Source organism: Pteropus vampyrus, unplaced genomic scaffold (assembly GCF_000151845.1).
Source record: "Pteropus vampyrus isolate Shadow unplaced genomic scaffold, Pvam_2.0 Scaffold11, whole genome shotgun sequence".
NCBI lineage: Eukaryota > Metazoa > Chordata > Mammalia > Chiroptera > Pteropodidae > Pteropus > Pteropus vampyrus.
Genome location: NW_011888792.1, coordinates 9635738 through 9653413, shown reverse-complemented (window position 1 = coordinate 9653413; position 17676 = coordinate 9635738). Strand labels below are relative to the sequence as shown.

Sequence of the window (17676 nt, the reverse complement as noted above, 5' to 3'; positions counted from 1 at the left end):
TAATATGCATGGGCCACCATCCCTCTTATCTAACACTGAACTAAGCTACATCTATCTCTAAATAGGCCAAAGGCTCTGCCCAAATTTGGAGAAACACTGAAGAACGAGTCAAAACTGAAAATGTTTGGCTCAAACTCAAGATGAGAAGGATAAACAAACGCTGACCAAAAGGAACTTAGTTCTCATGTATTTTCTTGCCTTTCTAATTAAAGCCAAATGTTTGACTGTTTCCCAAATTACCTCTGATGACATTTACTGCGTTATTTTGCCTTTCAAAAGCAGATGAATTTATATTTACATTGTTAATAGATTCATCTCAATGCATGCTAGTTTTTCAGTTTGTCATGTAGTGTCTTGAATCTCCAACATGGCTGGCCCAATGAGTTCTATTCTTTGATGGGCTGACTGACACATCTGCTACCTTGGGCCCCACACATGTACCAAAGAGGTATGGAAGCCTTGAATGGTCGCAATACCATCTCACACTTTTTGTCATTTTTTTTTTATCCCTGCCAAGGATACATAGAAACCAGGAGCTCAGTGATATTAGGAATTATTTAATATCAACAGTGGTAAACGTGAAGTCTTCTGACTTGAACATACCTCAAAATAATACTAACAATCCTGAAAACTTCAGCAGTGAATTTCAGAATCCACTGTAGATGTTATCCCATTTAATTTCCATAATTTGAGATGGACAGAGTTATTCCTATTCTATAAATCAGAGAAATGAAGACTCAGAAATAATAAGTGAACTTCTCCAGATCACACACCACGAAGAAACAAGCTGTAAGGTGCCTGAATTAGGCTTATCTTCAATGATCTCAGAGTAAATCTGTGATAATTAAGTTTAATAACTCTATTAATAATGGGTACTTCCAAATTCAAATGAGTTTAAAATTTTATGAGGGTATCTAATGCCTCAAGAACAGGGTCTACAAAGGTTGGGAATTCCAGAAAATAGGAGCTAAAAAAAGGTTAATTTATTCTGACAGAGGATGATTAATACAAGGTAAGATTACCTATCTCTAATTAACCTATTCCATTATTGAGTTCTTAATGAGAAAGATCTGTATAGCAGAAATGTCACTCAGAAAGAATTCAGCTGAGCAAGTCTGAAGATAGTACCACCGTAGGAATAATAATCATATTTGTTAGCCGTTGGGAATGCTTAAAATCATCTTTATATTTAAGCCAGAACCTAAAATACTTCTTTATTCAAACCTCTGTTAAGGGGACTATGAGGCATAAGATTAACAAGTACATTTTAACATCTGTTTAACTTGAAAAAATGTCTTTCAAAAGTCTTAAAGGAAAATCTGTTCATTTTTTTAAATCAATGCCAATCCTGCTTATTACATTCAAAGCCTTTCTAATAAAAAGTTAAACACTGTTATTGAGCTATATTCTTGACTGAGCAATGATTTAATAATAGGCCTAATTCCTCTTTCTCACTCTGACAGTCACCTTATACCTACCATATTCCAACAGGAAGTCAGACAAAACAACTATAATATTATTCATTAATAGTATGTCCAATGATCTTTTAAAATCAATGCTGCTTTAAACATCCCTAACTTAAAATTTTAGACACTGAAAAGATCAGTTTGCCAAATCCTGTGGGTAATAATAGTTTGTGTTTTCTCTTTTCATTGTATTGTCATTTCATTCTCTTTTACAGTATCAAATAAGAATGAAGGATATCATTTAGTTTAGTTTTATACTATGATAATAGAATGTTAATAGGATTTTTCCTGTTGTCTTAGAATTGATTATTCTGAGTGAAAAATGATGACAGAAAGGCATAAGGATTCTATGTTTTTAAAGACCTTTCCAAGTGTTTCAGCCAAAAGCCCCCTGAGTACTTATTCAGAGGCAGGGGAACCACTTCTGCTATTCCTGATCAAAATCTCAGCCCTGGGTGGGCAGAAAAATATCACCCCTTAACCCACCAGAAGCCAAGTGACGGCAGAGTTTCAATGGAATACAGAATGTGAGTGCCGGAAAGAAGGAAAGGGTGACAGCCTACTACCTAGCTTAATACATGCAGAGTCAGGAACATAGAGACCAACCAGAAGACTGCCTTCAAAGTTCAGTCAGAGAGAGTCTGGAGAAGAACCTGTGAGAGAGTCTGGAGAAGAACCTACTTGTATTTTTTGAAATTTGGGAGCCTATCGGAACACCAAGAATTGTGCCTGCTTCTTTTCTGGAGATTTTAAAGGAGAAGCACTAATTAGCCAAGCCCAGAAATGTGGGACAAAGAGAGACCATGTTATAGGGAATTTAAAAAGAAAGTGAAGGCAGCCTCCAACCCATTCCAGGCTTCCAATTCTATCAGAGGGTGCAGAGGCGGACTCCTATGCTTGAATTGATATAAGAATACGCAGGAGAGGAGAAAGCCCAAGCCCTGGCCAAACCCTGGGGATACTTAACGGCTGCTTCTTAAGTGGTTGGGATGTAGACCAAAGGCAGGACTAAAAGAACACATGGGTACCCTCACAGTGACGTAGTGGACTGTGGTAAAACTAGACAACCCTAAAAACTGCACAAAGTTATGAGGAGACCACCATATTGTTAGTAGCCACCAGCGGCAACAGAATCATGCAAATCTTATGGGGAAGGGTACTTTCTCATCTCTAATAAGCAACCCCTGCCATGTCTCATATTCCTCCTCCCCAACAAAAAAACTTAGATGTTAGTAGAGGAAATTGAGAGGATTATATTTGAATCAGATTTGAGATTGGATTTTTACACTGGAGTGAAATTAGTTCGGTTTTGCTTTTTTTTTTAATAACTGAAAGTGATGAGAAAGTTGTGGAATGTGCCCAAGAAATTATCTTGGGAGAGTCTACAAAGCACTACTGGGAATTGTGAGTGGAAAAAAATAAAAACATTATTGTGTTAATATCCACCAAATAGAATCTACTCAACAAAACTGTTTACACTAAAATGTTGACTTTCTAAAGCAAGGTGGAGAAGCATTTGAGATCTTGCTCTCCAGCACAAATTATCAGTTTGAGACAAATAAACTCATTGAAATTCTCATGGAAAAATAAAAAGCAGGCTGGGAGAGGGTCAATTTTTTGTTTTTGTTTTTGTTTTTGTTTTTTCAGGAGAGATTACACATTATCTCAAAAAGAGTGCACAACGAAAAAAACAATAAAAAAAAAGTCAATTCTTAAATGTGTGAATTATGGAAGTTTTTAAAAGAATTAAAAATTATTTGATTTGATTTTATTATATAAGTTGAAGATACATACCTACCTATTCCAAAAGCTGACATTTTTGTAAAATCAACTTTGGATTTGTACAAGACCTTAAAGTTTTCAACGCACTGTTTTGTACTTATGAGCAAGAGACCAAACACTCATTATTCACTGTCATATCCACAGTGTACTTGACAGATCTGAACCATAGGAAACATTTAAACCATACTTTTCAAATCAATCTATCTCCTTCTCCCCACTTTACTGTCCTATCTTGGTCATTGCTCCACATTTATTAAAGATTTGGCGGAGGGGATAGTTTTAATTATTTTTACAATGTACATACATTATTTTTGTAATTAAGAAGAATAAAAGTTAAAAAAAGGATTAGCATTTCATTCACCTTCCTCACCATATCAAATCTGCTTTATCAGATCTACATAAATTCAATACCCACAAATGCAATCTATCAGCACTGAACATCTCGTTTTTGCTAGAGTCGCATCCATTCTCTTCCTCTCAACAGCACACTTGTTTTCCTTTGTGGAACTACCCCTACCCTTTTTCATACAGTCTTGGTAATAATCTCAATCTCTTGGCCAAGAGTTTGGGCACAAGACCCAAGCAAGGCCATTTAAAGTTTAACTTTTCTCCTCAGTATTTGAATCCTGAGCAGTAACACAAGAATAGATCATGGTAGAGCTGATTCATCCCAATCATGGTCATCTGAAGAGGCTTCCTAACACCTATGCCACCAAAGCTAAAGGCTTCCTGTATTTCTGAGGCATGATTATCCAGCCTGACTTTCAGTTCTGTGGGCTACCCAATATACTTATAATAATGCTTTCCCTTCCTGCCCCTACGCACATACCCTTAGGTTAGACAGAGATGGTTTCTGGTCATTGGGAACCAAATCACACAAGGACCTTGAGGTAGGCCAAGATCCATCTACTGTCTCTCATTCAGATTCCTCCTCTCTTCCTTTACTTTCCCAATAGTTTAAAGAACTGTTCATTTCAACATTCAACATTCATTTCTTCATTTCAACCTCTAGCCAATATCATCAACTTACTTGTGCCATTTCTATTTAACCATCTGCCTGATAAAAAAATGCCTTCTATACTCCCAGCACTGGGGACTGCTGAAAAAACACTAACTTTTCAGGCCTGGGTCTCAACTCATTTTCAGTTTCTATTCTCAGTTAGATCTTCCATATCACTCAGAAATCTTTCTGGTTTTCTTGCTCATTTCACTTTCTTATGCTCTACACTGATTTCTGAACTCTCTCTACTTTCTTCAAATCTCCAACTAAATCACTCCTTCTCAGATATGTCTTCACAGAGAAAGCAAAACCCATAGATGAAAATCCATTCCACTTTCGCCAGGAAACTCTTTAACCGATCTGTATCGAAACCATTCTTCCCTCCCACTTTCTCTTAAAATGGGAACATGGTCTTTTTCATACTCAAAACTAATCCTCAGAATTGTGTTCTACATCCCATCCCTTTCTACCTTCTCAGAGAAGTGGTTTTACCAGTTACCTGTCTCTTTCATATCTTTAACCTCACCTTCTAAATTGACAATACCGAAAACAATTCTTTCCTGAATTAGTGTCCTTTTAGCCTCTGCCCTACCTTTCTCTTTTCATAAACAATTAAATTGAAATAGTTGTATACCTGCCCTGCTTGTGGAAGAAGAGGCATGGGAGGTTGGGAGGCAGAGGGGAAGTGAGAGCTACATGAGAGTCAGAGCCTACCTGATACAGCATCACACAAAGGTCAGTGCAGTGTGGAGAGGCCAAGCCTGAGTAAGGTGAGAGTACATTCATGTAAAAGAATAGTCTGATATGGGTGGCACGGTCCACTCTGGGGAAGAGTACATCTAGATAGGAGAGGGAATGGCAATGGAAAAAAGAGACTGATTACGTGCACTGAGATTGATCCAAAAAGTAAATATAGTAAGGCCAATGGGAGCCTGGTTTCTCATTGTCAAGGAAGGGAAGTTATACACGTATGGAAAGAGAGAAAATTAGAACAAGCCCTGAGGTACTAGATTAGAACTGATGGTATCAATATAAACTCATGGTTTGAATGATTGACAGACAGATAATAGATATGCAAATGTGTGTATGTACATACTTACATACATACATACATACATACATACATACATGCAGATCCTAGCACTCTCTACTAAAAAAGGCTTGAAGCGTTACACTTCAAAAGCAAAGAGCAAACCTAATACCCAGTTCTTGTCTTCTAAATGTTATTCTCCACTAAAAAGACTCAGGACAAAAAATTGCTGATTCCAAGGCATTGCTATACATCTTGATTTGCCCAGGACAGTTTCTGTTTATTTCTGTTGTGCCAACATGATTATTAATTAGCCTCCCATTCACTCCCAAGTGTCCCAATTAGGACAATCAATTATATGTTCTGATTAGCTATAAGATTCTAATAAACTGGCCTGTTTACTTCTCTAAATTGATCATTGAGCAGGGAACGTACAAAAATGAACTTGTTAATATTTTGGGCCAGAAAGAAAGAACATAGTCAAAAAGTGATAGAGACATGGCAAGAGAATACATAAGCACCATGGAAGGTGCTTCCAGTAGCTAGTCTGGGGACAATGTGAACATCAAGGTAAATAATGATAGTAATAAATTAAGGCCCACAACAATCAATAGTATTACAAATAAATAAATAAGTTGAAAGTTTGATGAGGAAGTTTGATGGGGAAGTCTCAAAGAACTTCCCCACAAAATATTTATTAATTACCAAGGGAGGAAAACAAAACTATCTTAATATTTGAGAATCCTGACAGACACATCTTTAATCAAGTGGCCATCAGTAATAGGACAAATCAAAATCATGTGTCATCTGATAATATTCAATGAGAAGAAAATAGCATCGCTTTCAGGTGTTCCTGTCAAAATTTAATAATTCAGCCTTTTTCAACTAAACCACAGAACACAGTGATCATTTCTCAACTCTCTGAAGAATTGTACATAATTAATACTATTCTAGGTGTATTGAAAGAAGTAAATTTTTCATATAATAAATGCTTTAGGATGTTAGGACTTAATTCTCTTCAAAAATCCTGGTTGGAAAAGGCCCAAAGGTACATTCCATAAAATAACTGGTCTATAATTTTCAAAATGTCAAGGTCATTAAAGACCAGAATAGACTGTATTGCTGCTCCCAACTGAAGGATACTAAAGACATATGATGTTTGTATGCAACAGATGATTCTGAATTATATTCCTTTGCTCTAAAGGACAGTATTAAGACAAAAAGGTCTGCATACTGTGTCAGTAAATTCTCTGTAAATTTCAAATATTTAAAAACATTTAATTAAATATTTAAAAAACAAAAATAATTTTAATGGATATAAAACTGAACCAATATAAATTCATCATCATCCTTACTCCTTCCTCATGTGTTTCATCTCAGTGAATGGTGGAGCCATTCACTCATCAAGTTGCCTAAGCCAGAAATCCAATGTCATCCTTGACTCCCCTTCCCTCCACTACAACATACATCCAGTTAATATGTCTCCCTCTGTACCAATTTCTATTGATTCTACAACCTAAATATCCCTTGAACTTATCCATTTCTAACTTCTCTGATAGTACACAATTCTGGCCACCATCATCACTCTGCTGTATTACTGCAACAGCCTATTTTAGTCTTCAAATTTCTCCTAACCTATTTTCCACACATCAGTCTAAGTTATTCTAAAATACAAATAACATCATGTTATAGCCCTTAAAAACCCTTCAGTGTTTTTTTTTTCCTTAAGAATCTTATATTTGAAAATGATAAACTTTTCCAAATATTAATCACAATAATCCCAAATAACATCCACAGGGCATTTCAATTATGGCACAATAAATGAATGACAGAGCATTTCATTTCAAAATCCCTAAGATTTAGGATCTAAACACCTAAGAACATCCCCTTTCCATTTCAGACTCTAAAGAATTTAAGGCATTAAATGCTACAACATACCTGTCTTTCAATTGTAGGTACTGCTTCAATGAAAAAAAAAGCTTAAAAACCATGAAATAAAATCAGTTCCACATATAGCTATTGTATGATTCTGATCTCTGACTTGTAAATTAGATGTAACCTCCTCTCTTCAGCAACCTGCAGATCTCTTTCCTATCAGGATGGCTATGTTAGCTGTACCTTACTATGACCAAAAACGTGCAGTAGTGGCAGTGGCACACTGACAAATTGAATGGTATAGGCCTTGAATAAAGATATCAAGGTAGGTCATGAGGAAATCTTTTTCTGTTTGTACATGAGCTGTGCGAACTACATAAAATGTAATCTATGTTTTATATTCCAGTCTGCCAGAGTTTTTGTCGACTGCTAAGATGAAAAAAAAAAAAAAAAGTTAAAGATTCACTGAGGAAAGAAATGGGATTTAACTTTGAGAGAATCTACCCACTGAATTTCCCAGCACAGCTTTCAAATTCTCTATACCTGATATTAATAGATGTATGCCAAAAGCAGGAACTGTAACCAAATAAAATGATTTGGTTCAGAAAAATATTTTGATGTTTGTTTTCTTGTGATTCAATAGTTTTAGAAAATATATAGGTTTATTTCCAGTTAACACCTGCTCATTAAATCACTTTAAGTAAACTTAGTTAATAGGTCTGAAGATATTAATTTATTAGTATTTTAATTAAGTCATTATTAATTTATTAACTGTTCTATGCACATGAATACTATACAGTATGATTTCCTACTTACTATTGAGTTCAAGAGCAAAAAGATGTTTTCCTAGAAAATTCTGGGTACAGTAGCTTTTTGTAAATAAAAACATTTTAGATGCTGTAGGGAAAGGGAAATTTCAAGAATCTCCTAAGTAAAAATTTCCATGTGAAAATCACAGTCCTTAAATTAACCTCGCCAGGTTAACTTTTTTAGGTTAAGCAGATATTTTTATTGACAATATTTCCCTTAGAGTAATAAATCCAATAATAATAGGTGATAATTACATAAGTTCCATAAATGAGCAGGAACTTAAAGAATGATTACCAAAGCAATTATCATATATCATTATGGAATAATACATTACATATTCCCCAATTAAAGATCAAATTTATTTCAACCTCCCTCACCATATCAAAAAAAAAAAAATCATTTCTATTTAGTGATAAAGTCCTTGGAATCATAGTAAGGCTTGATGCCATACTGGTGTCACACTCTTCCAGTCATCCAAAGAATATGTGAGTCTTCCCTTTTTCAACTTCTTTGTCTACTAGTGTTTCATTGGACCCAGCAGGTAGCTCATCCAGACAATTTCTGTAATGGATTTTGGCTCTCTGTGCATAATAGACAAAAACCTTCATGAAGTTTCCAGTTTGTCTTATAGCTGAGAGATTTGAACCTGCTGCAGATGTCACATCTAAATTCTTGAATAGATTTTTGTCATCTCTTTCCCCTCCTCCTCCTCATCTCAATCCTTCAGTGTTCTTGATTGCTCCTAGAATAAAGTCCAAACTCCTTACATTGCTATACTTCTTGGTTTGCCCAAGATGGTTTCTGTTTATTTCTGTTGTACTAACATGGTTATTATTAGCCTCTCATTCATTCTCAAGTGTCCCAATTAGGACAATCAATTATATGTTTTGAGTAGCTTTAAAGATCTGATAAACTGGCCTCTGTTTACTTCTCTAGATTGATCATTAAGCACTCCCCCGATTTCTCTCTCTTCTCTAGTCAATCTTAACTCTTCTGTGAAGGCTCAGCCTGAGCACTGCACCAGAATTTACTACCTTTGCAAGATGCTGCCTAGTATATACTAATCCTATTGGTAACATATCAATGGCATATATATCCCTATTGTAACTGTTTATATTCCCTCTTAACCTGTAAATTCTGTAAAGGAAACTCTGCCATTTAGGGTGTGACCCTGAGCAGGTTACTCGACCTTTCAAAGCCTCAGTTTCCCTATCTGTAAAATGAGGATAATTGCATTATTGTTAAGATCAAATGATGTAAAGCATGCAACATTGCCTACGGCCATGCCACCCTAAACAAGCCCACTGTCTGATCTCAGAAGCTAAGCAGAGTCAAACCTGGTTAGTACTTAGATGGGAGACCACCTAGGAAGACCAGATGCTATAGGCATAAATAACAATAATATTTTTTAAAAGCATGTAAAAAGTTTAGTCCATCATCTTCATCATTTTATGGTTTAAGAATTATATAAATAGTCAAATGTATTTTTCCCTCTAGAGCTCCTTAAAATTGTCTTCTTTTCACATCTAATCTTTTCATTTTGTTTTATGTACCGTATTTATCAAACAGGTAGAGATAAAGATTGCTTCTTCTTAACACAAATACAGCAAGTCTCTCCACAATAGAGTTCTTTTTAACTTTATGTATTTCCTTTAAAACACATACACATACACACACACACACACACACACACACACACACACACACACACACACACACACACACACGTTCATACAGAAAGTTATCTTCTGGAAAATGAGATAATACCAGAAACTATTAGCACTACTCAGGCAATATTTCTTTCCCCCCTGTCCTTGTGTGTAAACACATATAAGCCTCCACGGCAAATTCTACATATACCAAATATAGTATATTTGTAAGAAAATATACTTAAACATATTATAAAACAATAAAAACCAAATATATTAATTTGTAGAAAACAATGGTTTCTATCATTTAAATGTTGTTTATTAATAACTAAACATTGTTTTGGAGAAAAAAAGCCCTATTTTAAAAAATAATAATTCAACTAATTAATGGGTCTTACAGACTGGACACTGCATATAATATATTTAAAGCTCTTTTGAGTTTCACAATTGTGAAGGAAAACATGTGGGTATTTTCTTTTATAAATTTTAAGCCAAAAATTCTGGCTTCCGGAAGTGAAAATTTTTAATTACATGACTGTACATTTTATTCACTGATCACACTCTTTCTCTATTTCACTATCAAGTTTTAACTTTGTTACTTGTACAATTTCATAATAGATTGCCTTTGTTTAGTAACGTAAGATAATACACTAAAAATGTCTAGATCTTTTCTGTTAATTATTAAGGGAAAATTAATTCATTTCTTCAGGAGTTAAATTTATAAAAATAAATTCAATCCATAGCATGCACCATTGCTCATGCTTTCTAATATCTTGCAAGTATCTAGAACGTTATGTTTCATTTTCACCCATAAATCCATAAAAATTTGCTTCTCCACAGCAAATATTGAATTATTTCCCACCTATTTTATTGTTTCTAAAATTTTAAAAAATTTTTTTAAAATATCTGTAAAATCGTTTTTAAAAAATATGTATATTTTAGTAACCAGAGTTTCACATATCTGATTGCTGAATTTACCAAACCTACGAAGGAATAAGTATTTGTCTTCAGAAACATTTTTAGTGATTTTAATTTCTAAGAGAGACATCACTTATACATAATCTGTATATATAGCAAATAAAATACTGTATAATCAAGATCTTTGAAATAAACTTTTCTCTCACCTACTTGCGAATCTGTTCAGAATACTTTATTAAATGTCAGCTATGAAACTATATTAAAAATATAGATAAACAATATTGCAATTTTCACTTAACTTGCCCAAATGCTTACAGTCAGGTATTTTGCTCTCTGCTATGGCACACAATTGCATTTTTCCTAAGCACTCAAAAGCAGGCTGGAAGACTCCTTGTTCATCAGCTGTAAATAATGTACCAAATGTAATACAAGTAGAAAAATGCTGAAGAGGGATATGTGAATTTTTAATATGATTATTACTTTACAACCATGAAACTACTTTAGCATAGGCTAGTAACCCTTAATTACTTTGACTGGGATTAAACAATGCACTATGATGGTGACCCTGTGGCAATCAGCATACTTTTATAAAGTGATGATCTGAACTTAAATCTTATTTTTAATTCTTCAGTCTCAAGTGTTTTCATGTGGTTATTTGGAAAAACTTCCCTTAAGATTCCACAATCTTACAATAAAAAATTGTTTAAGGATAACATTCCATTATTAATTTATCATATTGATAAACATTTATTGAATGTGTATTATGTGTCAAGCACTATGCTGAGTGCTGAAAATATAAAAATGATTAACACTTGAGCTGTAGACAAGATCATGTAGATAAAATCATGAGAAGCTTAGAGTATTATGGAAGAGACAATAAATGTACAAACTACACAAAAGATTGTTAGGGAATAAGGTTTTTAAAAGGTGCTGTGAACACAGAAACGTTACACATAATCCAAAGTAGGGGAGGAGAGGATGGTACAGAAGCTTTCTTGAAGGAAGTATTGATAAATAAGCCCACTGACTTGCTTGCAGTGTGGCCTAGTGATTAAGAGCACAAGTTTAGCTAGCACCACCTATTACTAGCTGTATGAGATTGGGCAAGTTACTTTGTCATTCTAAGCTTGTTTCCTTGCTTACAAAATGGATATACTCTAATAGTATTTACCACATAGGGCCAGTAAGAGGACCAACTAAGATAATCAGTAAAAAAAAAAATTATGATTATTACATAATAATCATATTAAAATATGCTAGTATTCTGGATATTGTAATGATAATCTACTTCTCTCATGACACACATCCTACTCAGTGTACAACCTGGTGGTTTCCAGACTTCTTGGCTAAGATATACATGACCTATACACCTAAAAAAGAAAAAAAAAACTGCTTGATCCCACCAACCCTGACCTTCTCCTCCTCCCATTTTCTGTTATTAGCCAGGCTTCCTAATCCCCACCCCAAAAAGTCTTCTTGACTTCCTGTCATTACTAGACAAGCCTGCACCATGTCCACTCTTTCAATATGAGCCTGACCAGCAAGGGGTCTCTGGACTATGTAGCCACCATAACTCTCTTTATCTTCCTCTGACCCCAGATCCACCAGAGGATCTCTTGCCCTTCATCCTCACACAACTCTGGTGGGTGTTTCTTACCTATGTTTGGTGATTTTTAAGCAGTTCACTTAAACAACTTTGTCTTCCAAGTACTGGCCACCACGGTTTCTGAGCCAGAGGCCAACATTTCATTTCATCTGGAGTGAGCATCACTGCAGAAACAGACAGAAAAACACAATGTGATTAGAATACAAAATCATTGAGGTTTGTAAAGATGAGAAAGGCTAGTGCTAGAAACAATAAAACAGTATGGCTTTTCTTCTTTCTCATGTTATCTTCTTTAGGATCATGATTATATTTTACAACCAGTCTTTTCCCTGCAGAAATCTCCCATTAGCCACTTTGCTACCGAGTGACCCTTTCTAAAAGGTCTTGATTTGCAGAAACACTCATGGGACGAAAAAGAGTTCAGCTCAGCTTCTTCCTGTACATTCACCTTTCTGAGGGCTTCCACCAAGTTTTGCCAAAACAGATGCAAGTAGCAGCAAATAATGATAATAATAAATGAAAAGTTGGTTAAAAGACTTCTCCCTATTCAAGTGGCCCACTGGTAGAAATAAAGTGTACCTTATTTCTAAGAATGTAAAAGATGCTTTGGACAACAGAATTATTAGGTAAAATGCTATCAACTCTAGCTTCCAAATTTTGTTTTTACGAAATTATTTTGGCTTTACCAAAGCATTATTCCCACTTTCCAAAGATCAAGATGGACTATATTAATTTGATGTAATTTGTTCCTCACATTGGATATTTTGCTTTGTGCACGTGTACCTCCATGCCCATGAAACTCTTCATATATGTTTCAAAGTCCAAAATATTAAAGCATTAAATTTATTTCTATTTGAGTCCCGACAACAAAATAATTTGAAATTCACACATAACTACAAAAATGTTATATCAATTTAGGGCAGAAATTTTCAGTTGCCTCATGTTTCCACTAAAATGTATTGATTGAAATAATTTATATATGAACTAAAAATGTTTATGTTACACAAACAACTATAAAACCAATTGCTGATTATCCAAATGTGAATTTATAGGTCATAAATTAAAAGTGTGATTTTAAGGTTTAGTTTTCACCAGACTTGTTTCTTAACCCTGAAACAAAAATTCACTTAAAACACTTAAAATTCTTGAGGCAATGAGTCTTCAGCAAACTTTTAAACTTGAATCGTCCCTTATCCTTACAGATTTTCCACAACAAACACTTCCTTCATCATAAATACTACTTCAATCTGGTAGCAAATAAAAATTCCCCAACAGGAGGAAGAACAGTAACAAGAAAACTGAGCTGATCACAGATGAGTAAGAAGCAATAATTCTCTTACAATTTTTAAGTTATGATAACATTAGCATAAAAATTAACAGCAATAAATAAAACTAACCTTAGGGAGGAGATCCTTAAAAATGCTTCCAATTAAAGTGTTGAAAAGGTAGTAGCAGTAAATAATAACTTTAGGGTTTTTTTAATCATTTATAATAACTTTCTCTTCATCAACGGAGAAAATGTACATGATTGGAAGGGTAACATTCTCAAGAAAAAAATCAAATTTCAGTCAGCCAAATATAAATATAATATAAAAAATTGAGAATTGGTTCCTTTTAATTATATTTTGCCACTAAAACTCAATAGCAATCAAGAAAATATTAGTTATTACGATGTTTTTCCCTCGTTACATAAAATTGTTCTTGGTCAAAGGTCATAAAATGGTTCAGAAAAGAAATTTAGCATTTCTGATCCTTCTTGCAGGCCCAATGCCACTTGATACTGGATGAATAAACTTTACCCATTCATCTCTTTTAGCAGGTCCTAAGTATTAGTGGCACTAATCAAATCTGTCGTCAAAGAATTCTACTTGATAAGAAGCACTGTCATAGTTTAACTAGCAAGGCCCTTCATTCTTAGTTGTACATCTAGATGGAAATGTACCAAAAAGTTAACTGTGGTATATCTCTAGGTGGATAGTAGAATTGTGGGTGATTTTATTTTAAATCAAAAAATCAAAAATAAAAGATTAAATGGCATTCACATAACACATAACACACTACTTCATGAGGGAGAATAGAAACCAAATTTAGTACTGAATTTTCTCGCAAAATTTACAACACATTTAAATGTCTAGTCAGTATGAAGAATGCAACAAACATACAATATAATTAACTATTAAATATATCAAATATAAAAATTCTTATTCATTTTGTTACTACTATAGCAAATCTTACCCTCATTGTCCACACCAAAGTCAAATTTGTTGCATTCCCAAGATGTTAAAGAGTTAAGTCAGAGTTACAAATTCTTGAAATACAGAATTAAGATTTAACCAGAAAACCTCCCTTACTTCTACAGCATTCACACCTGTCAGGTGTTAAATAAGAATTAAGCATGGAATTCACATTTAAAAAAAAAAAAAAGGTTCTGACTGCTGGTTTGGTTTTTCTTACAACCGCACACCAAAACTTTCAGTTGAGATGGCTTACTTTTTTTATATAAAAATATTGGACATTTTGTTATAACAGGTGAAAACCTCCAGACTTTTTTGACATATTATTGCCTCAATATAACTTGATAGCAATTACCATTTGTCAGCTTTTAACAAAGTTTTTGAGATTGAGTTTAAACCTTTACATAGTAAGGTGGAACAGCAATTGAATTAAAAATCTAAGAAAAAAAAATACCATAAAAAGAGAGTCTTATTTAAGCTCTTAAGAAGCTATAGAAAGGGGAGGAGGAGTTAGTCATTCTGTCTAGTTGGAATTTTATTCAGTTGTGCCAACTAAATAGGGTAGAGGGGTTAGAAGAAGGGAAAGGAGATAACACAGGAGTGGGATGTTGTTCTGGGCACAAAAAGCAGCATGTAACTGCACATTGGCAACAGTGAGACAAGCTAACAAAGGGGACAGAAGATGTACTTGACAGTAGTATAGAGAGTTAGCAGATGAGTAGGAGGAGGTGGCATATGAGACGTAGGCTGGGGTGCAGTAAGAAAGAGACTTAGTGGTAAAGATGAATAGCTTAAACGGAATGCAAAATACCATAAGGATCCAATGAAGCAAGTCCAGAAGCCCAAGATAATGAATGGCTACAGTACAGTATTTCAAGCTGTCTAATGGGTAGCTATTTAGACAAGAAATCTTTAAAGGGGAAATTACAAAAGTCACAAGAGAAACAAAACTTAGTTACCTGTGTTTGTTTTTTTCTTTTAGAAATAAAAACATAAAATGATTTAGAGGCACCTGAGTTGTTTATTTCTGGTGTTTTCATAATTTGAATAAATAGGAGGAAAACAAAATGAAGTAAACTCAAGTCTAGACACTTAAGAAATTGTTGTGTGAACAAATCCAAAGAGAAGAAAAGTGATAATTAGGGTAGGTGAGTAGGATCTGAAGTAAAAATGATAGAGGATAAGACATTCTTGTCAACTTGTTAGTTAAAAAGAAGTGTTTAGGAAGATACAATAAAAAGAAAATAAGGAGAAATAACAAAATAAATAACAGAATGATTTATTATATCCTAAAAGCTTCAAATAGAAAGAATGTAATATAGTGACAGTAGTAAAACATTGAATGTGCTAGAACAATTTTCCAAACTATAAGTATATCTTTTAGGATTCTTTTTGGTTAAATGCAAGTCTTGTTTATTTAAACAACTGATTCTTATTTTTTCAGAAATGTTATATTTCAACTGGAGAAATTTTAAATATTATGAAAAATTCAGCCATTGTTCACTAACCCTCAATAATTTAAAACAAATTTAGTAATGAAGGTCTTATTGTGTACTACACTTTTTAATTTGTTCCTTGACCAAGGTTATTTGAATGCTAAGTATCATTTGACCTTAATGAGCTGACGTTTTATCAAATTCACCACTTTTACCACTAGGTGGCGAAAAACCCCAAGTAGTATCTGTTATCAAAGCTAGTACAAGAACCGAAGTACTTGAACTAGAATTTCCACCAGGTGTCAAACAAGGGGAAAAAAAGAGACTGTTTTCCCCACCAAAACACACAAATTCAGTTTTAATCATCTAAATTATTTCAGAGATAAATAGCCGGCCCACAAACTGTCCAAATAGTTTGCATATTTATACCCTCATGTAATGTTGAAGATATTGCCTCGTCAACTAAATTCAAACAAAATTTCGTTTCTTCCAAATAAATAAGAAAACAGCAAGCCCAATGAGTTTAGTTTATTGTGACTCATAGTGTCAACCTATCCAAATATACTGCGCAAGAGTCTAAAATATTTTAGACACGGACAGCCAAAAATCTTCCAAAATGTGTTTGGTTATGTATAGAGAGCTCGAGTCATAGTTTTCCTTTCTATATTTCTTTTATAAGCAATTCTGTTGATTACAAAAATCTAGACAAGTTTTATGCTGTTATGGTTTGAATCGCTGTGATTTTATGAAAGCTTTCCCATTTGTTACATAGCAGAGATAAATGTACCTGTCTTTAAGATGTATTATGAGAATTATTGTGTTAACAGTCCAAGGCTGAAAATTAAAATTATAGCTTTACAGAATTAAGCCCTACTTATATACCAAATCATGCCTTTTAAATCCCTCTTAATGTGTTTCACTAATTTCTAACAAAGATTTTCCGATCTTGTAAACATTGTTAGCTCAAACACTATGTCATGCTACCTTTTATAAGGTGGTACTTTTTTAGGCCGAACTCTATTCTTAATTCTCTGGACATAAGAGTTGTAACCAGGTCATACTCTACAAATCCAGCTGTAGGCGGTGTCTTAAAAAAGGACTTTTCTTCCTTCGAGGAAGTGGTCAAGCCTTTCTTCCCCCTGGTGTCATCATGCAAACAACTTAGTTGTTTTTCATCGCTATTTAATTAAGAGACGGAAGAGAATGCAGTTGAGAAAGCAAACCCTACTTAATAAATTATACGTGCTTCTCTTTCATGTTCTTTATAGTATTCTCCTTTAAGATTTTTTTGGCCTCAACTGAGTTCATTTCCATCCTGCCTGCAAAGCACGGGTTTTAAAAAAAAGGAGGAAAAAAGGGAAAAAAGGCCAAAATTGTTTTTTTTTAGGACCTTTTTTTTTTTTTTGTTTTTTTTCTTTTTTTTTTTGAAATTCGTTAGCTTATGCTAAGCAACCACGCTTGCCCAACTGGTTTCTCCCCTTCCCCCACCATCTCTGTTCACATATCACTTTTTCCTCCTTCCAGTCAGGCAGTGGTCAAAACGCTGCAATGCCTGTAACGCACGCTTCAGGCTGGTCACTCAGCAGTTTATCCTTACTTGGCTTTGCAAACAACTCGCCACCGAACCCTTGTCCCCCAGTGCCCTCTTCTGCCATTATCTTTAAATAGAGTGTGCTCGGTAAGGGACTCTAGACAGCACATAGAGGGTTTACGGTAGCCTGCCTACCAATAAGAGCCCACAATGAAGAGAAGTCAGGTTTAGCCTCCCAGCAGCCCGTGTCCTCTTCCCCAAGCTGTACACCTACTGTACCCGCGAGCGAGCGAAGGAGGGAGCGAGCCCAGTGCGGGAGGGGCGCGCAGGGAGGGCGGG

General features: G+C 34.5%; 1 long non-coding RNA gene across 1 annotated transcript in view; it reads right to left on the bottom strand.

Moving 5' to 3' along the window:
* LOC111731607 overlaps positions 1–17656 on the bottom strand; it is a 130000-nt gene extending 112344 nt beyond the window's left edge. The window contains exons 1-2 of the long non-coding RNA XR_002777220.1: positions 16791–17656; positions 12188–12300 (exon numbers count right to left, since the gene is read on the bottom strand). This is a non-coding gene — a long non-coding RNA (uncharacterized LOC111731607). The remainder of the gene's footprint in view (positions 1–12187; positions 12301–16790) is intronic.
* Positions 17657–17676: the final 20 nt, after the last annotated feature.